At 38.8% G+C, this 23490-nt stretch overlaps 1 protein-coding gene across 3 annotated transcripts in view; it reads left to right on the top strand.

The window, feature by feature from the left end:
• PELI1 (pellino E3 ubiquitin protein ligase 1) overlaps positions 1–23490 on the top strand; it is a 56609-nt gene that overhangs the window by 15136 nt on the left and 17983 nt on the right. The window contains exon 2 of one of the 3 annotated variants that reach the window (XM_075535361.1): positions 21053–21190. The exons of 1 other annotated variant lie outside the window; for it this stretch is intronic. The gene's annotated coding sequence lies outside the window, so the exon portion shown is untranslated. Of the gene's footprint in view, positions 1–21052; positions 21219–23490 lie in introns of all 3 variants that reach the window. One more of the 3 variants, XM_075535360.1, reaches the window with a different exon arrangement.

The following is a 23490-nucleotide window of genomic DNA, read 5'->3' as shown; positions in this document are numbered from 1 at the left end:
ACCTCACATGAGTAAAACATAGTTTGATACTCTTGATTGCCTAAATCCTCACAAGGTCATCTTCAGCTGGAAAGAGCGATTGTCTTTCTGTTCCAGAAGCCCCAGCAGAAGTTATACTGCAGCTCATGTGTCTGGCTGGGCCATGTGCCACTCCCGTGGCCAGGAGAATGTGACTGATGCCTTGATTGTATGGATTTTGTGAGTTTAATCAAATCCCCCAGATACAGGTAGACTGCGAAGAAAAGGTTTTGCTCCAAAGAGGATACCATCACATCAGAGGCAGTCTAGGGTCAGTGTTTCCTGGGTAGCAGAAAGTAGATATTCTTAATGTTTGATACTACCCTTTTCAGCAGGCAACTAGGAAGACCAGTTATTTTCTGATTTAGTATTTAATACCATCTTGGATTTGTATGAGTTTACTTCCAAATGACTTTTAAAGCAGTGTGTAAATGGAAATTCCTAAGATTTTTTTTCCTCCAAAGAACTTTGAAAATGTATTAAAAATTCAGATATTTGTGCTGCCCTAGTAGACAGGGCACTTGTGGTTTTCCTACCCACACTTACCACTGTGCTTATCCACAGCTAATTCTTGTAGTATAGACCAGTGTCTGTATCACTAGATCCATGTGCTTGTCTGGATAACACTTTAATTGCCTGAAGTAGACTTGACTTTTAAACCAAGAAGTGTATAAAGGGCCTCTTTGAAACATATGGAGCCTTGGGGAGAAATGGAGTCAGGAGTGAGGGTGAAGAGGGTTTTAGCAAAGGCTTTCGTTGCATGTTTATTTCTGTAAATAATTTTAGTCAAAATGAAAACTGAGTTCTCATCGAAAAGGATTAATAAAATACTCATTGTATGGTTGCTCTTCCAATTTAATACCAAATTATTAAGTGAAGTGGAAATGGCATTTACAATCTGGCCTCTAATATAGTGTAAAAGGTAGATCGATGTATTTGATGTCATTAAGAATTTGCGGCTTCAGGATGATACTTAGGAAGTGGCAAAGGTTATTGAAGTGTGCTTGGAATTGCTGTTTGCTCTAGGTATTACTTGAAAAACAGTCCCAATTAGTTTAAACAAATAACATCTCTGAATTTATAGTAATCTGAGCTTAACATTTTTCATTGATTGCCAGGGATATATTAAACTGCCCCCAATTTACGGTTTTTCTACAAAGGATTGATCTAACAGTAAGTTTGTGATTTATTGCTGTCTAAAATATCCCTTGACTTCACATTTTGTTCTGAATGTCTTGGTTTCTTTCTTCCACCCACACTGTGTTGGATGCAAGTGAAGCAAGCATCACAAAATAATACAGTGAATTTAAGAACCCTGGCTTTTTTTCAAAACAAAGTAAACCTTTATTATAAGATTGCTTTTTTTTTTTATTCTAGAAAGGTGGAGGGGGGACTTTTGGCATGTATTCATTTAATGTGTGAATACCCTAGTTGATTTCACTGGAATGAATTGGAAGCTTTGCTGTTTGTCTTTGTGGCTCTAACTTAGGTCAGTAAACACAGTGATGGTGATAGAACACATACTTGATCCTCAAAGGTGAGAAAGGAAAGAACATCTGCCCAGTTTAATAGACCCAAATATCAGTAATGTTATCTGTATCAAGGTCTTCAAAGAGGAAGAGCATACATTAAGTTCACTTAAATCTGTTTTGTTTTTTCTACTATGAAAAGCCATCATGCGAACTGATGTAAAATCCAATACTTTGACAAGTGAAACTATTAATAGAGTAAGGTATATGAAATTCAAAGATGTGTAGAACTTTAAACATGCAGTATTGATATACTCTACAATAAAACTCCAGTACAGACGAGGGCATGAGTAGGACATATAATTAAAGATAAGTTTGTGCCTCCAAGAAAATGCATAATCGGATTGCTTAGTTTGAAAGTTTATAAATTTTTCATGTATAACTTTATAAGCCTGTTATTATGATGGGCTTTAAAATAGGACTCAAGAGAAACATTTGGGGGGGGGGATTTGGGGGGGTGGTTTTCTTAATTTAATTACCTTTATGATAAGACTATTTTTCATGAATCTAATCCTAACTCTTTAAATGTTTACATACTGTCCTGAAATTTTAGAGTAAGGGTGCATAAATATCCTGGACTTTACTACATCAACAACTCTTCCTCCCTCCCTCGCTCCAACACACATACATTTGTATCCTAATGAAACAGGTTCTCAGTTTTGAGAGTGAAGTAAACTAATTGAATCATCTCCCACATCATGGCCTGAACTGAAATAACTTAAAAGGAAACTGGATTTTACAGCTAGAGGACCATCTTCCAGACCTTTAGACTTTAGATCCTGAATACATCAATTGAGAAGTCTGCTTTTATCTGACATGATTGGACAAAAGTAGCTAAGTTAAGTTGAACAGCCCAGCTTGAACAAAGACTGTTTAGCGGTCAGACCTAAAAAATACAGCTCACATTTGTCAAATTTGACTTTGTCAAAGGGTAACTGAGGCAGCAGCAAACATGCAGTTATTGTAGTCCAAGTATCTCATTTGAAATAAGAGTTGAGGAAACACAGTTAAAGCAACATTAACTATATGTTTAACATGCCTGATATAAGTTCCCTTAGCTATCCATTACCAATTCAAACCATATTCACAGTGATTTAAACCTGGCTCCTCATCTAACATCCTTTAATACTGCTGGGATGTCATTGTCTACTAAAAAAAAAGCCTTCCAATAAACTTTATACAGAATCATGCTGCTTGGAAAGGTTTCCAAACCAACCTGGCTTTTGGAATTCAATTCTTTTTTATTGTAATTTAACATCACCACAGGGTTATATAACACCAGGGCTATTGCAAATTAGCATTCTTTAAAAGGATTTTGGTTTTGTTTTCTAGTTCTGGTGGTCTATCGATTGTTGAGAATAAAATGTATTAATTATTGTTATTGTCAAGCTGATAGTGGAGAATTAATAATTGTAATACTTACTTACATTGAATTAAGCCATGGTTATCTTTTTAGTTGAGAATTTATGTATGTTGTACAAATATTTGAACTCCTGATTGGTTTCCTTAATGTTATACCACTACAGCCTACCCCAGTTCTCACCTCCATGAACTTATACTTAAGTTTGCCCTAGTTCTTAATACTTAAAAATATGACCTCCAGATTCAACATCAAGTAGAGATTCCTTGTGATTAACTTTGGCCATGCTAATTGTAAATAGTTTGATATCTTCCAGCTGTATATATGATTTCTTATTCCTTTAACAGTGGTACAAATCGGTAAGCACTTGACTAACCAAAAGATTGGTGGGTCAAACCCACTCTGGAAGACAGGCTTGGTGATCTACTTCCAAAAGGTCAGAGCCTTGAAAACCCAATGGGGCTGTACCACTACACACCCATGTTTCAGCATGACATGGAATTGATGTGAGAGCTAACAACCAAGGCTTTGAACCAATTCAGCCATAGCCAGTACAGTGAAATCGGAACAAACCTGAGTGAAAAACAGGGTGTTCTGAAACAGGGAAAAATTAAGAATCAGAGTTCTGGAATGAGAGATGTAGAAGAGACATATAGTGAACCCTTTCAGGAGCCTGATGCAGCAGATTGGATTTCTACCAGGCCAGGGTGGTGAAAAGTAGCACAAAGCTAGGAGGTTCACTACTGTGTTGAACTGAAACCAGCACCATTGTTTCAAGTATGCTGATCAAGAGATTTGGTTGCTATGCAGCACCCATGCAGCTCTTATTTTCTAATTGAGAGATTCTGTTTCTAGAAGGGCATTGACATTTAATTTTTCCTATTTTGGTATATCCACACATTATAAATTCAGGGTCAGTTCCAATTTTGCTCTATTGACTAACTGAACCAAGAAGAAAAATTAGAAGTTCGGTGACCACAGCCTTATGTTTGAAAACTACTCAGTTAAATTGCGCACCATTTGTGTGTGTGTGTGTGTGTGTGTGTGTGCGTGTGTGTTTTAAAGAACCCTAGTAATCTAGTAGTTGCATGTTGGGCTTTGCAGGAGAAAGACAGGACTTTTGGCTCCTGTAAACCATTATAGTCTCAGAAACTCCCAGAGGCAGTTCCACCTGGTCCTATAGTCCCTGTGAGTTGCCAGTGTGTGAGTGAGCAAGCAAGCGAGCGAGCTGGGGGATTTTTTTGTTTTGTTTTGCAGAAATCATTACTAAGCATTTAATGGGAAATAATCTGGAAAGTGCTGCTACTAGTCAGAAACTCACTCCATGGCAGTGAGTTCGAGGTGTTTATAATCTAGAAAAGGCCCTTTGGACACACTGCTAGTTTGCACTCGACTACTAATCTAAAGGTTGACAGTTTGAGTCCACCCAGTGCCACTGCATGAGATAGGCCTAGAAATTGGCTCCCTTAAAGATTGTATCCAAGAAAACCTTATGGGAAAGTTCTTGAAAGCAGCAGGTTTTACTAATATACAAGATTGGGAGAAAGTGAGCTTTTGTGACTGGCTCCTTTCACTTTACATAATGTTTTCAGGGTTTATCCACAGTGTAGTTTCTGTCTGTACTTCATCTCTCTTTCTTTCCCTGCTAAATAATACTCCATTGAATAGGCCCACCACACCCTGTTTATTCATTCATCGCCTGATGGATCTTTGGATTGTGTACTTTGGGGCCAGTGTGAACGCTGTGCTCTGAACCTTTATGTACAAGCATTTCTGTGTGCATGTGCTCTTATTTTTCTGAGGTGTGTACCTTAGAGTAGGATAACTGTTGATCTGCTTCCACAAAGAGAACCCTGTGGGATAGTTGTGCTTTCTCGTGTGGTACCAGTATAAAATCTCAATTGATTTGAAGGCATCCGCCACCCCCATGATAACTCTGTGTGATGTTTTGAGGAGCTGCCAGGCTGGCTTCTAAAGCAATTGTGCAGTTCCTTTTGCACCATCAGTAGATGAAGGTTCCAGTCCTCCACATCCTTGCCAACACTTGTTATCTGACTTTTTGATATTAGACATTCTCGTGAGTGTGGCAGGATTAGAGGAATGCTTATTAACAACCTGAATTGTACAGACGATACAATCCAGCTTGCTGAAAATGATATGACTTGAAGCACTGGCTGATGAAAATCAAAGACTGCAACCCTCAGTATGAATTTCAACTCTAAAGAAAATCAAAGTCCTCACAACTGGACCAATCGACATGAAAAATGGAGAAGAGATTTGAAGTTGGCAAGAATTTCCTTTTGCTTTAATCGGCTCGCATGGAAACAGCAGATAAGAAATCAGTGCCGTATTGCATCAGGCAGATCTGCTGCACAAGACCCCTTTATAGTGTTGAAGAGCAAGGATGTATGTCACTTTGAAGACTGAGGTGCACCTGATGCAAGCTATGGTGTGGTTCAACATCCTCATATGCATCTGAAAGCTGGGTAATGAATAAGAAAGACCACAGGGAAAATGGATGTGATGTTGGTGAAAAGTACTAAAAGTACTGTGGACTGCTAGAAAAACCAACAAAACTGTCTTGGAAGAAGTAATAGCCAGAATGCTCCTTAGAAATGAGGATGGTGGAGTTTCATTTTTGTACATGGAACATGTTATCAGGAAAGACCAGTCGCTGGAGAAAAACATCATGCTTGGTCAATGAAAAAGGAAGCTCCTCAATAAGGTGGACTGATGCAGGTGGGTGCAGCCATGTGCTCAGACAAAACAACAGTGGTGAAGATGGTATAGACTCCACCAGGGCCGCTGTGAGCTGGAACTGACTCCATGGCACAGAGTAGCAGCAGCACCACCACCACCGTGAATAAGAAGTGGTATCTTAGTGTCACATTGATTCATGTTGACCTAATGGCTAATGAGGAACCCTTGTGCAGTGGTTAAGCTCTCAGCTGCTAACCAGAATGTTGGGCTCTGTGAGAGAAAAGACATGATAAGATCAAGGAGACTGGGGACAATGGTGCTGGATCCCAGGATCAGTGTTTGAGAGCACTAAGCAGAGCCTTGAAAAGAGCATGGTGATCTTCTGAACCTCGGCCAGTGAAAACCCACCAGAGCCTAGTTTTTCCTCTGACACACACGGGGTCACCATGAGTCACAGTGGACTCTGTGGCACTGGTCTGACAGTGGTTACTGATGTTAACACCTTTTTCATGTGTTTATTCATTTGTCTGTCACTTTGGAAAGATGTCTATTCAGAGCCTTAACTCATTTTTTATTAGACTGTCTTTTAGTTTTGAGTTATAATTCTTTATGTAGTCCGGATACAAGCCTATTATCAGATAATAATCAGTTCTATGGTTTTGTTTTGTGTGCTTTGCTTTTTACCTCCCATTCTGTCCGTTACCTAACAGGAACCCTGGTGTCCTAGTCAGGCTGCTATTTGCAAGGACAGCAACTCAAATCCACCAGCCCATCATCCAGAGGAAGGTGCGGCTGTCTGCTCCTGTAAAGATTTAGGGTCAGAAGCCTTAAGGAGCACTATCCTGTAGGGTGACTGTGATTTGGAATTGACTCCCCGCCAGTGAGTTTTGGTGGGTTAGCTGTGGCAGCACTTTGGAAACGTGTACTAATACATTCGTTTGTTCAAAGAGACTAGTTGAGCAGCTCTCTAATTGAACTGAATAATCAATTCCAGGAGAGGCATGCTTCTGAGAAAAAGAAGCAGATGTCTGTGGTGTGCCCACCATCAGACTTGTTTTATTTGTCCAGTTTTCAGAGTTCTCTTCATGGTAATGTACAGGAAAGAATACAGCTAATACAGGTGTATGCTTGGCCCTCTCCTGTAAAAATATCCACACAGTGCTTATTGGCTGCCTCTTCATTAGTGCTTGTTATACTCAGAACCAAACTCATTGTCCTTGAGTTGATGCTGACTCATGGGGACCCTACAGGTTAGGGTAGAACTACTCCTGTGGATTTCCAAGTCTATAATTCAATAGGAACAGAAAGTCCCATCTTTCTCCTGTGAAGTGACTGGTGGTTTTGAACTGCCGACCATGCAGTTAACAAGCCTAACATGTAACCACTACACCACCTGGACTACTTTCATGCCTGTGATACCACCTCCAATACCACTATAATGAAAGAAATTCCCACAGAGGAGTCAGAAGACATTGGCTAGCTGCTACTTAGCCCAGTGACCTTCGTCAAAGAACATACCCTCTCTGGAGATAGATTTTTCTCATCTCCCAAAGGAGGGAATTAAAAAGGAAATTGAGCAGGTTGCTTTTGCAGAGTCTTTTCAGCTTGGAAATGTGATTGCATGGCACAGTAAGCGAGTGGTTTTTCTTCTTTCTGCTTCTAATAAGGAATAATTGATGTCTTGTGGGAAAACCTTCCCATTGCACCTTTTCCTCAAATGGATTTGAGTTAGATAGCTTTGACAAGTGAGAAACAAGTCACTTATAGATACTAGGAAAGACTTGGGATAGTGCTCTTTGTGTCCCTGTATGGATGAGAGGAACCAATGAAGTGGAACTAAAACTAAAGGAAGAAATAATTTGCATACCTGCTGTGGGCGGGGCCAGAGGTAAAAGGCATGTGTCCTTGATTGCATCCTTGGAAGAAGTATTCAGAGGTCATTGGGGGAAGAAACAGGCTCTCTGAGGGCACTTGTGCTGAGGAGAGACCAAAACCAAGACCACAGCTAATAAAAGAAAAATAACCATCTAAGAAACGAAGCACCTTAAAAGACTTAGAAATTATAAGGTAAGTGTTCTTTGTTTTGTTCTGTTCTGGAGTGATTTTTAATCTTTTAAAACAACCCCACACACACACATTTTTAGAAGTTTATCATTGGTACATGAGCTCAACAGATATAATCCCGAGATGCTCAGACAATGTATGGGAAGGCAGTCAGCTAAGTGTAAGAAGTGGAAGAACAGGATACTGAAGTTCAGGACCATTTGCCAAAGATTAGGACTTTGCTTCCCATCAGCCAAGGAAGATAGGTCTCTAAGGTTTTGTGTGTATGTGTGATTTTATTTTGTTTTGATTGATGGCCCCCCTCCCCAAGATCTTATTTATCTGACATATTGTAAATAAAGCACATTATGATAAGGAAAAGAAAGTAAAACTTAATTTTTTTTGTTTTAAAAAAGTAACTAGTTAGAATTTAGATTGAAAAGAAAAAGCTCTTTGTCCCATTGTAAATATAGCTCATAATAATCATTTAGAAAATATGGAGGTTTCTTCTCCAATGTATTCTTCTTAGAGCTCTTTAAGAAAAATAAATATATCCTCTCAGGATCTTGTTTGCTATAAACACAGAGCTTGAAATATCTAAGGAATTTTTATACACTTAATGTTCTCTTGTTGATCATTAAAATAGTTAATAAGGCGGCTATCATGTGAGTTATTGATATCTAAGTTAACCTAAAGGTTAGGCAAGAAATAACTCTAAGATTGAAAGAGTTAGTCAGGTTTTCAAGTGTGGTTGTTGAACCAAGTTTGAGGCTGAGTCTATCACAGTGCATTCTCTCTGGTCTGAGTATTAGAACTGTCATGCCCAGCTTCTTGAGCAGTGTCGTCAGCCTCAATCACATGACAAGGTAGGATCACCAAGTAAGAACATAAGACTATGCAAGATCATCTCTACAGGTATGTTGCCTGGTCTGGAATTGTACCTGCCTTGAACAGAAACAGATAACTGAGCATATTCCTTTCACAGCATCCTAAGTAGGCCTGCTGCCAGCAGAATGAACAAAACAAAGATTACACAGATTTTACTGAAGAACAGCTTCAGGACATGGCACAGTTATGGAATGCTGGGGAGCAACACAAGTAGACTTAGAGCTGTGAGAGAGGGGGATTCATTTTATGCCAAGGCATTAGATAACAAGGTGCCATAACTGCGATGTTCTGTTTAAAACCACAGCCCTACTGTGACCCAGCACTGTTTAGCCCTACTGTGAGCCAGGACTGTTGTCCTGTGGACACGTAAGAAGGCTTTATGTGAAGACAGCTGTTTGTTGTTAGTTACCAGACAGTCAGTCCCGCCCCATAGGAACCCCTAAATATGCAGAGTAGAACTGTTCTCCCCACAGGGTGTTTGATTGAGGCTGTGACTTTTCACAAAAAGATTGCCAGGCCTGTCTCAGAGGCACCTCTGAGTGGGTTCAAACCACCAACCTTACGGTTACTAGCTAGCACCTAGCCATGTGTATCACCTGGAAACTCCACAGGGCCACTAAAGATCTGTCTATATAATTTTATTATTTAAGGCAAAGGAGTCCTGGTAGAGTAATGGTTACATGTTGGGCTGCTAACCTCAGTGTCAGCAGTTCGAAACCACCATCTGCTCTGAGGGAGAAAGATAGGACTATCTACTCTTGCTACAGTTTCAGAAACCCATCGAGTCCATTGTACCCTGTGCTGTAGGGTCCTTATGAGTCAGAATTGATTCAGCTGTGTTATTTGTTTGTTTTGTGATAGTGTATTTTTAGGTCAAACTTAAAGGATTGCATATAAGGTCAACAAAGGTACTTTCTAATCGGGTATGATTAGCAAGTTGTATATCATTCAACCATGGTGTAATGGAGTTAGGCCTCTAATTACATAGCCATTTACATAGATGGCACGAACCCTGGATATCTCGCTAATTTTAGGGCTATGGCAGAGTGATTACTACTTTCACCTTATTATTGAATTGACTCTTCAAGGCTACTAATGAACTTGAACAAGGAAATTATCTGCACCTAGTGGCGCAATGGTTAAGTGCTCTGTTGTTAACCAAAAGGTTGATCATTTGATCCCCATCAAGATCCATGAAAGGAAAGACCTGGCGATCTGTTCCTGTGGAGATTCCAGCCTAGGAAGTGCAATTGGGCAGTTTCCTGTCTGTCATGTAGGATGGACATGAATCAGAATCTAGTGGACAGCACACGGCAGCAGCAGACTTGAGTTGAATGTCAGTTTAATGTGGGGGGGCGGAAACGGCGGGGGGGAGGACTCACACTGCATATGCAGTTTATTCATCAGGAAGCAAATATGGTCATCGTTTACTGGTCTTAATTTTAGCATGCTTTAAAAGAAACAGCTTAAAAGTCAGTACAACATAAGTTCGCCTTGGTTGTTACAGAAGTAAACCAGTGCTAGTTCTATGTACAACCCCTCACTAGAAGGAAAACTTTGTCCTATGTAAAGGTACAGGGTAATGTGGATTAGCAAGCAGTAATACAAATGTGAGAGCAACAAAAATCAGTGATGAAGCTTGTCCATAAACACCAAGTCTATACATAAAGCTAGAAAAGATAAAGCTAGAAATAAACACGCATAATCAATGAAAAATATTCAACTCTTTGGGGTAAGACAGTAGTATTTATAACCAAGCCAAAACATTCTGATTCACTTAATAGTGCTGAACGAGAACTCTTTTCTTTACATACGGATTGTGTTCATTCTTCTCTGTCTTAAATAGAGCATTTCTTAACAGATTGTTTATCAAGCTCAATCTGTTAAAATAGGCGGTTATACTACCATGAAAAGTTCTGTTTCTTTGCTGTACCTCCAACATTCATACAGCATTTATATAGTTAATTTCACGCAGGCTTTTAAGAAATAGAATATTGTCTTTTGAAATGCCTTATTCTATCAGTTGAAATGAAGCCTGTGTTAAAAAATTGTTCTGTTCTTGTTCTTAACTTCCGTTTCTTCCCTTTTGGGCAAGAGACTTCCTTAGGGAGGTGGTGAGGGAGAAGTGAATTCTGACTTCAGCCAATAGACTCTTGAATTACACAGTGTTTACCTGTTTTGCGTAACACAGGCCCGGCCCACCCACACACATTCTGAGGCGCTTAGTGAAAGAGCACTGAGCAGACAGCTATTCGGTGTGTGTGGCTCCAAGTGTAACTGGGAGATGCTTTAATACTATCTGGATCTTTGTCTCTGGTGAGGTCTGGTGGTTGGTCTAGCTTGCTGTGATAGCGGTGGAATAAAGAGGTAGGTGTTCTTTGGCTTATTTTTAAGCATCCCATTAACAGTGCTTCAGATTAGGGGTTAAGATTACACTGGAAATGATTTTGAAGCATCATTGATTTGATCGTTTATATTGAAATATTTGCTCTTTTCATATTTGGCTTTAAAAGCATCTTGCATTGAACATATCTCAAGTTCCGTGGTACTGTTGTCATTTAGGGGTCACAACATTATTCATCGTATCTCTGTCCCCTTAGCCTTAAAGAATATAATAAGAAAACTAACTGCAAGTATTTGATGCTTATAGATTAGGATCAGTAAAAAATTCAAACTCTTCATTTTATTTTAATCACCTAAGTGTTTGGTTTTTATAATTTGCTTTTACATGTTTTGGAACTGAATGCTGTCCATTATTTTACGTTGAACTACCAAATTTGAAAATTCATTTGGGAGCCAGCATAATGAACAGCACTGTGTATGTGCTTGGTCAGCTGTTGACAGAGTCCTTAGAGACCTGCCCATGTCCTTTCAAGAAGCAGATGGACTTTTGATAGAACAGGAACTTACTGTTTAAACATTTTTCACAAAGGAGAAACTAAAAAGGATTAAAAATAAATATATTCTGAGAGCCATACATTATAAGGAATTTGATTGATTTCTCTCTAAATGGTTGAACAGGTTTTCCTCTGATTTGGGAGGAAGAAATTTCATAATTTTAAGCCTGATGATAGATTTTTAGAAGAGGAAGATTGCAGAGAATGTATGCATTTCTGAAGCTTTTTTTATTTTCACCAGAAGAAAATATAGAATTGAGTGTGTTTGGTTGTTTTGTTTTGATCCCCTTTGTATAGCGACCTATGGAAAGCTTAATCTATTTTCTGGAATACTGACGTGCTGCTCAGTAATGTATGGCGCATTTTGATCAATTTTCCTAATTTATTTGTGAAGGGAAGTAGTCATTCTCTTATATGTGAATAACATGGAAGCCAGTGCCCAGGGGAAATTTGTGAATTGGTGAGAAACTGGATGACATTGTAACTGACTTAATTGAGGTACTTGTAGGATGATAATACTCATATTCAAAATGGGAAAGGTCGGAATGTGTAAAAATCCCCCAGTGGTGTGTATTTATCCTTTTCCTAATGAAAAGGGTTAAATAGGAATGCCATACTGAGTGATTTAAAATATTCCCTGTGCTAAAAAATAGATGTTCTTAGCCTCCCACACAGAATGTCTCTAGATTACTGCTATAAAAATCTATGGGGAAAACATGCTGGTTTGGTCAAAGAAAATTCAGTTGCTACTTTTGAGAACTTTTCATTAACTAAAGAGAACATTAAAACCCTCATAAGATCAATCTTGTTTGTTAGTAAGAGTAGAAATACATGCCATTTAAAAATAATGTCTCGATTATTAGTATCTAACTTTACTGTTAAAGACAACATTAGAGATTCATTTTAATTTGAAATTTTGACTAAGTTTTTCTTTTCCTATTCCTTTTGAATAGAGGTTGGAAATTTGAAGCTGAGAGACTTGATGTTTTAGCCTCTGTTAAAAAAACAACAGAGAATGTGCACATTAAATTTTTCTTTATTTTTATAGGATTCAACCTTGAAACTAATTGCAGTAGTGTTGAGACCTTTGATTACACTCAGGGGTCTGTTCTATATTAAAAACAATAGGAAACTAGGTTTTTCTACATAGTAACAAACTAACTACAAAGAACAGATTTTAAGCATTTGTTTAAAGATGATGTTGTTAGTTGCCAAAAGTGGATTCTGACTCACTGTGACCACATGGGACTAGTAGGAGAATGTTCCCATGGGGTTTTCTTGCCTGCAGTCTTTATGCCAGATCTCTCCCAAGGAGCTGCTGCGCGTGTTCAAACCACCAGGACTCCTTTGTTTAAAAAGCAAACCCACTTCCATGGAGCCAGATGACTTTCCACTCACATAGGATAGGGTCCCTAGGGTTTCCATGACTGTAGACCTTTACTGGAACAGACGACCTCATTTTTTTTCCCCACGGACTGGTTGGTGAATTTAAACGGCAGACCTTGGGGGTTAGCGGCCCAACTCGTGATCTACCCGAGATCCTTTCTTCTGTTGTAGAGGTCTTAGAAATAAAGACAAATCTCTGAGGAAGTTATTACATCTTAGGTTGATGAGGCAGCATCACTATAAAACAATCAAGTATTTTTTAATACCTACTCTGAATGCCTGGAAGAAGTCCTGGCAGCTAACCGAAAAGTCAACAGTTCAAACCCACCAGCCCTCCATAGTAGACTTTCTGCTGGGAAACCCAAGGGGAGGTTTGGGGGGGGGGGCAGTTCTACAGTGTGTTTTGATTAGGTTTGTTTATATGTGTGGCTCAAAATATATTAGGTACTAGACAAATAATGCTTGATACTTTTAAGTAGTGTCATGGAAATAACTGATTTAATTACCAACATGAATAAGAGGAGACCTGAAAGGATGATTTTAAAGTAATTTGTAATTTTGCTGAGGCATAGATTTTGAGTTCTGTGCTTTGAGATTGCTTTATGGGGGGAGGGGGAGGGGAAGAAGGGATAGATGGATGGAGGGAGGAATGAAGGAAGAAAAGGATTGAATGGATTTAGTTACTGCGTAAGTGAATCAAGCAGATGGCTCAATATCCAAATCTCAATGCAGCTTGACTGTTCCCATTCAGAACTCACCATTTTAGCAGTTAGAGAAAACCATGTGCTAAAGTATGGTTTGTGGATTTGAGGATTCATGAAGGACCCTGGTCTAGTCTAGAGTCATGAAGCATCTTCTGGTCCAGAAGATCCAGATGATTCTATTTCTGGAAGTAATTTAACTGTCCAAAGATATTCCTTAACCTTAAGCAGTACTTAATGTTGGATAAACCCTTCATGCAAAAACTCACTGCCATTGAGTTGATTCCAACTCATAGTGCCTCTATAGGACAAGGTAGAACTTCCCCTGTGGGTTTCCGAGGCTGTGCCTCTGTACTCTAGTAGAAAAGCCTCATTGTTATCTCTTGGAATGGCTAGTGATTTCAAACTGCTGACCTTGAGGTTAGCAACCCAATGTGTAATCACCATGCTGCCAGCAGCTCCTTGAATAAACCCTTAGCCTATGTAAAATCAATTTGGATTATTCCTAAAATAATGAGATCATAGAGTTTGTGTTCTATTTTTTTTTTTTATAGCTTGGTCTAGGTTTAAAGTGAGTGGAGGAAATCCGTTTTATTTTTTTTTCCATGTGTAAATTTTATCCCAAGGACTTTTAAAATCAGCTTTAAGAAATAAAAATGATTAACTTTATCAAAGCCTGTCCTTAAAATCTGTCCATATTAGGACAATAGCATAATGTATCTAAGTCCTCTTTCTGTGACCCTTTATAGTATGAAAAGAGTTGGGGCTTTTGTTTTTTGGCAGTTCAGTTTCCAAGTGTTCTTTTACATGGATTAGTTTACATAGTTGTAGATTGCTAGATTTTGAGTTGTAAGCCTAAATTGTTTAGTTGCTCAGTGTGCTAAGTCTTATCTATAAAATGAGGGGGTATTAATAGTTCGAGGATTAAGTAACTTAATACATTAAGTTAGTTAATACATGTCAAGAATCGGGTGAATATTAACCACGAAAAAAGGATACCATAAGCATGAGTTGACTGCCAGTGTTGGATGCTGCCTTTTGAAAAGGATACTTCTGTCCTTTGTTGTTGATCCAAATAACTGTCTAATCCCACCAAATTTGCTACTACTCTTTGCTGAGAATTTTATTCGGGATGTTAATGGTTAAACCTAGGAGAGATTTTAGTTTTGCTTTCTTGAAAGGATTTGGTTATTTTAAGAACTTTTGTCATCTAAAATGATTTCAATACATACACACCCAGATGATTGAGTACACACCCAGATCACAATATAAATAAAATACAATAATTGAATACATAGACAGGGCAATAAAAATGTCTGCATCCTTGCTCATTTAATGGTATGGGAAATGAAGTTGTTATTCTGGAGTAGGACAGAGAGGCTGTATTTAAACACCCCCCCACCCCTGTTCAGGAATTCTGCCCTCCAGGTTTTGTGTGTGTGTGTGTGTGTGTGTGTGTGTGTGTGTGTGTGTGTGTGTGTGTGTGTGTGTGTGTGTGTGTGTGTGTGTGTGTGTCTGTCAACTTTTCCTGGAGCTCATGAAGCCTCCTCGTTCTGTTTGGCCTCACTTCTAGTCCAGGTCTCTTCCTGATGGTCACAGGAAGTTGCCACCCCTCTCTTCCTTTCTCCCAGGCCGTTTTTAAGCAGGCAGTCAAAGTCCACTTCATACTGAAGCTTTTATTGTGGGTCCCTACCAGGAAGCAGGGTTGCCAAGTGTAGTGCGCACTGAGGAAGTGACAAAGGTTCAAGTCTCAGATAGCCGCGTGGTCGTTAGGACTACAAGGGTTAAGCTTCATCTTGCATAGGTGTCTTTCCTAACATATACTAATTCAACATAACATTAACTCTTCTCATTTCCATCACAGCCATGCTTTGAACAACTGTTTCCCCTGGCACCATCAGTCTATACCCCAGAGAAGGTGGGGCGAGGCTCGTGGCAGTGAGTTTGGTTTTAGTGTAGGAATTAGCCTCCATGTCATAGCTGCGATGGGAATTAGAAGAGCTAATGTATGTTGCAGTACCATATGGACTTCAATTCTCACTCTGCTATGCATTATCAGTTTGGCTTTGAACCTGGTCACTTGACTTTTCTAACCTACCCCTCCATTCCCTCTCCTGTAAATTTACAGGCTATTCTGAGTCTGAATAATCAAGGTGAAAGCATTTAGCTAATATACAGTCTATGTAAATGCAAGATGGAATTTAATACTGGGTTGATTAAGATTTGTGACACCGTTTGACATAAAAGTATTCCCCCAAGCTTTCCAAAGCCATGTTTTATTTTGGTTTGTTCATTTTTGAGAATTTTCTTGGTATGAGACCCTTAGGTCAAGAAGCTACTTCCTTACCTGGCCTCCAAAGATTAATTAGTCCTTCTCCATAAGTTAAGGCTGCTCTGGCCATACACAGCTTCACCACCTTCCCAACAGCTCCTTCAGAGGGGCTGCTGCAGTGTTAGCGTACTTCAAACGTGCAGAAGAAGAGCAGTGCATCCCTTCTCACGCCCAGCCACTGCTACCAGTGCTGCACTACACCCAAAGCCATTCCTTCACTAGAGAACCTTTATTTGTAACCTTTTCAGACTCCGTAGGGGAAGAGCCTGGAGGTCTATTGCTTCATCTTAAGATAAAGACTACAGCCTAGAAAACCCATCAGGTTGCTCTGCTCTGTCACATAGGGTTACAGTGAGTTGAAAATCAGTTCGATGGCAGCCCCAACAAAGCCAAAAAGGCATCATTGTGGTGATTTTAGTCTCCAACATTTATTTTTAAGAACCTATGTGCCAGGCATTATGCCAGAAAGTAAAGGAAATTCTCCTAAAACCAAATCCTGTTATTTTCCAGTGTGAGATTAGAACTTTGGTTTTCACAGGCTGAGTGGGGCAGGGGTCCATAAGTGGTTACCACAACTGGGCGGTGCTGCTGTGCTGGCATCTCAGAGGCAAGGGTCAGTCAGCATTGCTGCTGAGCCTCCTGCAATGCACGAATAGCCTCCCTGGCAGCAAAGAGTCAGTAGTGCTGAGGTTGAGGCCCTTTGGTTTAGAGAAACATCGACTTTCTCTGTCTGTGAGAGCTGTGTACTGCTTTCCTTTCAGGGTGACAGCACGTTAGCCCTGAGGTGGTAAACTGTCCGTGTATCCTTTGGCTGTCCTGGCCTGGTTGGTGCCCTGTATCTTGGAAAGGGGAACAGACTTCACCTCTTAGCTGCCTAAGTGTGGGAAAACGAAATGGTACTGACAGAAAGTCAGAATTTCCTTCCGCTGCTGATGACACCGTTGTTTCTCCTAGCATCTCTCTCCTTTTATGTAAAAGATGCTGCTTACTAATCCTGCTGGTTGAGAAAGAAGGAAGAAAGTGATTAAATCCCCACCCTTATCAAGAAGCTGCTATAAATTAGCCTCCCTTCAGTCAGCAGCTGATTTGGCTTCATAAAATGGCCCCACCACAAATATATCAAAACCATTCTTTCGGTTTGAGTCGCCCTTTTAAATTCAACCACAGGGAACATGAGTATGGATGGGAATCTGGTTCATCAGAGATAATATATGCAATCCAGCACTATAGTTTTCTGTCACAAAGCATAGCAGTTTCATGTTTAATTATTTTTTCTTTTTATTCCCTCATCACATTCCTCAGGCCCACCCCACCAAAGTAAAAGTGTTCAAAAGCTTGTGTAAACATCTACATAGGATCTGTTCTGTCCCTTGCTTAGGGCTTGTTTTGCTGCTCTTTGTTTTTCAGGGCAGGAATTGTGTACTTGTGTTCAGCAGGTGGTAAGCAAAGGGCTGGGTGCAATGTAAAATAATAGAAGGAAAAAGCAGTTATGTTGAGGGAGCAATTTGGACAAAGATTGATTTCCTAATTTTCCTCCTAAAGGTGAAACTGACAGTTACATATTTTAGAAGGTCTTCCCTTGGGAAAAATTGATAGGAAAGTAATTGTACTTCACTGGCCTTTAAAGAACAAGTGATTTGAATGTTAAATCAATCAAATTAATAAGCTGTTTCTAAGAAATATGTATATATTTTATACCTAACTTTCCATGTTCTCCCAACCTACACAGAAAATAACACTGTTCTAGAATATATTACTAAAAAAAAACCAGTTTTTATTTTTTAACTTGGAAAGGTTAGTTCCTCCTGATGAGAGCAACATGGTTAATTTTCAAGGATCAAGCAAGCCTTCAAAGTGAAAGATATTTTCAAAAACAACCTTATTGGCAAGATTTTTTTCCCCCCTGATCTCTTTGTTCATGGTAGCCATTTCTTAGTTCTCCTCCCCTCCTCCCCATCGGAAGCATTAATGGTGCCATTTTAACTTCTTGGTGTTAGATCACATTGGGATAAGACTGAATATGAGATATCATCATCTATAATGTAATGAAGACCACCTTGTGGAACCAGTAGTGATTGAGGCAGTAGAATCTATGTTAAATATATATATATATATATATATATATACCCATCAAGTTGAATAGTTTTGTATCTCTTACATGGATTTTAAAATGTATAGGAAATCTATCGAAAGGGAAGAAGCATGACAGATGTTGAGCCATCGTGAAGATCATGAATCTTTCTTCACTGATTTGGGTCTCATGCCTAGAAGGCACCCAGTGAATGGTGGCCCGGGGCTACCACTACAGGTATTGAATGGTGGCCCGGGACTACCATACAGGTATTTTAGGGCCCTACTTGCTTTCTCGTGACACATACTGATTTTATAGGCATGGTTTCACCTTTGTGAATGAGAGTTACTGAAAGTTTTGCACTATCACCAAACCCCTTAGTTTGCATAAATAGTGTCCAGTCACTTGAGAGTTTAATCTCTACAGGTCAACAGTATTACAGTCTGAAGCCAGCCTAACCTTGTGTAATTTCCTTTTTTTCAGCACTGTTTTAAACTCATCTCTCTTGTTTCTCATTGCCATCAAGTCAATGCGAACTCATAGCGACCCTATTGGACAGGGTGGAATTGCCTTTGTCAGTTTCCAAGACTGTGATTCTTTACAGGAGTAGAAAGCTCTTTTTCTTGAGGATCAGCTAGTGGTTTCAAATTGCTGACCTTGTAGTTAGTTAACAGCCCAACTAGTAACCAGTTAGGCCACCATGGCTATAAATTAATGCTACTATCAATAGTTACTTTATGCCCCAAGGGAGTGATTTATAATCCTCTCATCATAAAATGATAATGATGTCCCTAAAGTGAACCAGAGACATACATTTAAACCATCGATAAATGAATCGATTTAGGGTTTGCCCTAATTTCACTCCCAATCTAAGAACAATTCTTCGATGACATGGCCCTGCTTGATGCTCACCTTCATGAAGAGACCATTCAAGATGGGTACAATAGCAAAGTGTGGTGCAGAAACCAGGTAGTGCCTAACTATCAGAAAAAATAGTGCCTGGGGTCTTAAGGCTTGTGTCTTCTAACAAACAGCCATCTCAGTGAGGTGTCAATTAAGCCTGAATAGAAGAAGCACACCAAGAATTGTAAATAATGGATCCAAATCTGAAGGAGGGGATAATATCAGAGCTTAAATTGTGAACACCGGTTTGTAAAATGCTATGAATGACAGTGGAAAGAAGCCCGAAATCCATTTGCAGGGTCCTCACATGGAATAAGCCTTCAGAGAATCAATCCCCTTGCTAGCAGACGAAGGGCACTATGAAGTCTATATGGTAGTGTGTTTAGATTACAATAGAACACCTCTCATTTGGTCTTTTGACTCATTCTAAAGTTGTTTGTTTTCAATATGTTCTGCTTTGAGATGGAAGTTTTTCTGTATTTTATCTAGTCGTTGGCTTCCTGTTTGTGTTTTGTATGATTTTCTGTCTATGAAACCTGGAATAGGCGGCTCTGTAGAGACAGAAACTGGATTGATAGTTACCTAGGGGTTTGGCAGGGGCGGATGGGTAAAATGGGGCGCTAACAACAATGAGTGTAAGAAGAAAATGTTCTGAAATGGATTGTGGTGATGATTTTGCAACTCTTCCTATGATTGAATGTTTAAATTGTATGATGTGTGAAGCATATGCCAATAAAAATTTAAAAAGAAACTACACAATGTCCAAGGCACCACACAAAAAAACAAACCTTCAAAACACATGAAGATTCCTACAACAACTTTGCAACACACACCTATTGATGCTTGTCCATATCAGTATTTCAGTGTAAGGCTCCTACAGAACTGATTATGAGCTATGTTCAGCATGGTTTAATGCTGCTAGTGCTTGTCAACTGAATTATATACTGTTGTAGGTACAAGAAGACTGTTTCAGTACATAGGTTCAAAAACCAGACTCACTGCCTTAGTCAATGCTGACCCAATAGTGAACCTCTGTGTTTACCAATGTAGAAAGCCCAGTCTTTCTCCCCAGGAGCTGCTGGTGGTTTCGTACTACCGGCATGTGAATCGCAGCCCGATGCATTGCCACTACGCTACCTCATGAAGAAAAAAGAGGTATTAAAATTGGAGGAAGACTCACTAACAACTTGTAATATGCAAATGATACAACCTTCCAGAAAGTAAAGGGGACTTGAAGTACTTAGTAATCAAATACTAGCCGTCAGTGTAGTATATTTTACATCTTAATGTAAAGAAGTCAAAATCCTTCAAAACTGGATCAGTAAGAAGCATGATAAATGGAGAAAAGATTAAAATTGTCGAGGATTTTACTTGACTCAGATCTACAATCAACACCCACAGCAGTAATCAAATGCCATTTGATTCACATTAGGTAAATCTGTTGCAAAAGTATTTAAGAGCAAAGAGCTTTGAGGTCTAAGGTGTGCCTGACCTAAACAATTGTATTTTTCATTGCTTCATATGCATACACATGCTCGACAATGGATAAGGAAGATCAGAGATAAGTATGCCTCTGAACTAGGAGGCAGACAAAGAATATTGAAAGTACTGTGTACTGCCAGAAGAACAAACAAATCTGCTGGGAAAGAAAAGTACAGCTAGAGTAATCCATAGAAGTGTAAAGGGTGACTTCCTCTCCTGTATTTTAGAGACTTTGTCAGGAGGGCCGTCATGGTTGATACAGTAGCGGGTCTGCCAAAAAGAAGAGAAAATCCCTCAATGAAATGGATTGGCACAGTGGCTGCAACAATGGACTCAAACGGTGGTGGTGAGGATAGTGCAGGAGAGGCAGTGTTTCATTCTGTTGTAGATACGGGTCACTGTGAGTGGGAACTGACTCAACGTTGCCTGACAACAGCTCTGGTTTCCATAACCTTTTAACCAATACGATGAATTAAAATCTGGTCAACAAAAGGGAATTAATCTAGGAAGAAGAGGTTTAATGGTGTGTTTGGATAGAGGAAATGTGTTTTTCTTAAAATAACTCTTAAGCGTGTTATTTTAAATGAACTTAGATTTTTTTAATTTGCCAACAATAATTGAATTTGCGTGATTACTGATGTAAATGTGTGTGTATCGAGATATAAAGGGGGTAGAAATAGCTAAGCTTTCTCTTTTTACTTGTTCATTGGGCAAAAGATTTTCTGTGTTGCCTTTTCTCCAGAAGTGATGGTCAACACATTGCCCGCTAGCACTGAGACGATTCCGACTCCGTAGAACGGCCCCCAGAGGGTTTCAAAGGCTGTCCATCTCGCAGAAACAGATTGCTCCATCTTTTTCCTGAGGGGCAACCTCTCCTCAGGTTTGCATCACTGACATTGGGGGAGCAGGCAAGTGCTTTTAACTGCTGCTTCACTGGCCTCTGAAGTGAAGGTAGTAATAGGGTATATTTCACTGTAGTATAGAAAAAGACAAGTAGGTGTACTTGTTCATGAGCTTCCTATGAAACCTATTGGACAAGGTCGAAAAGCAAGAGGTTTTTATAGGTTAGCCAGTAAGAATTTTATTGTGAAACCTTTGTAACAAACCAGTCTAACAAGAAAATCAGGAAGAGAAATAGATAATAGGGAACACGTGGTCCCATTAAATTGATGAAATAGGTTGACATTTGGGAATTATTTATTATAGTAATAACTCCAGCTTATCTGCATTGCTGGGTAGTCTGGTAATCATTTGTTTTCCATCCTTGGGTCAAATTTATAATTCTTCTAATTAAATTATGTGTATATTGAGGTCATTGTAAATTTACATGTACTTATAAGGAATGCACAGAAATCCTTTACCCAATTTCCCCCCAATGATAACACCTTGCAAAACTATAACAAAATATAATCAGGACATTGACATTGATGTAGGCATCATCACCAGAAGGGTCCCTTTTATAACCACACCCACTTTCTTTCCATTCTTACCCCCACACACACACTGTTCCCTGGCAGCCAGTAATTTGGCCTCCATTTTTCTATCAAATTTTGCCCTTTCAAGAATGTTTCATAAATGGAACAGTACAATACGTAAGCTTTTGAGATTTTACTCCACATAAGAATCTAAAGATTCATCTAGTTTGTTACTTATATCACTAATTATTCTTTTTTATGGTGGGTGATAAAACCATGACATTGTTGAGTCTTGCGGATATTCCAGACTCACCATTCACCTGGTGAAGGATATCTGGGTTGTTTCTGGTTTGGGGCTATTTAGACAAAAGCTGCTACAACCACTCATGTATGTGTTTGTCTGCACACATCAGTCTTTACTGCTCTGGGGTAAGTGCCCAGGAGGGTAGTAGCTGTATTGTGTGGTAGGTGCATGTTTAGTTTATTAAGAAATTCCTCAACTATTTTTCAGACTAGCTGTACCATTTTATAGTTCCACTAACTGTATAAGTAATTCAGTTGCTCAAATTTGTAAATTTTCCACTTTTTCATCATCCTCACCAGGACTTGCTGTTGTCATCGTTTTTAATTTTTCTTAGTCTGATAATGATCTCTTTTGAGGTTTTAATTTGCATTTCCTTAATAGGCAGAAGCTCTGATGTGCTTAGCTACTAAATGAAAAAAAAAAAGGTCAGTGGTTTGAACTTTGCAGCAGCTCTGCAGGATAATAATATTTTTACAGAATAATTCTTAAAGGTTTTTTGTGTGTGTGGGTTTGTTTTAAAGGATTGTGCAAAATTGATGTTATTTATTTTTTAAATACTTGTTAGAACTTTTCAGTGAACTCATCTGGGCCTGGAAGTTTTTTTCTGGAAGTTTTTGAATTATACATTCAGTTTTGTTTAGTCATAGGCCAATTGATAATATTGGGTGAATTGTGATAGTTTGTGTTTTACAAAGAATTGATCGATTTTTTTCATAAGCATTTATGTGTATGAGTATATGTTCCTTACAATCATTAGTATCTCTAGAGTCTGTCGTAATACCCTCTTTTGAATTCTTAATACTGGTAATTTGTGTATTTTCTCTCTTAAAGGGTTGTTTTCTTACATTTTGCTTTTTTGCCAGTCTTGCTATGAAGGCGTGTCAATTTTGTTGCTAGAAGTAGCTCTTTGTCTCATTGATTTTTTTGTTTCATTTTTCTATTTTTTAATTTTACTGATAGCTGCTCTTTATTTCTTTTCTCCCTTTTTTTGTTTACTTTGCTCTTTTTTGAGGTGGAAGCATAGATTAATTTGAATAAGAGTTTTTTCTTTTTCTAGTGTAGCCCATCATTAACTGTGTCCCACAAATTTTGATATGTTGTATTCTCATTTTTAATCAGTTTAGTGTTTTTATTTTCCTTGAAATTTCTTACAGAATATTTACAAGTTATATTGTTTGATTTCTACATACTAGGAGATATTCCTGTTAACCTTCTTAATGATTTTTAGTTCTATTCCATTGTGCTTAGAGAACACATTCTTTGGTTTTGATACTTTTATATTGAGGTTTGTTTTCTGGGTAATCTAATTGGTATATTTAGATCATTTACATTTGCTATTGTTATTGATAACATTTAGGGTTTAAGTCTCTGCTTTGTTATTCATTCTGTTGTTTTGTTTTCCTGTGGGTTATTTAAATGTTTTGTAGGATTCAATTGCTACTTATTTGTATTGTTTTTGTA

Source organism: Tenrec ecaudatus, chromosome 17 (genome assembly GCF_050624435.1).
Source record: "Tenrec ecaudatus isolate mTenEca1 chromosome 17, mTenEca1.hap1, whole genome shotgun sequence".
Lineage (NCBI taxonomy): Eukaryota > Metazoa > Chordata > Mammalia > Afrosoricida > Tenrecidae > Tenrec > Tenrec ecaudatus.
The sequence above is the reverse complement of the archived record's forward strand: the minus strand, read 5'-3'. Positions and strand labels throughout refer to the sequence as shown.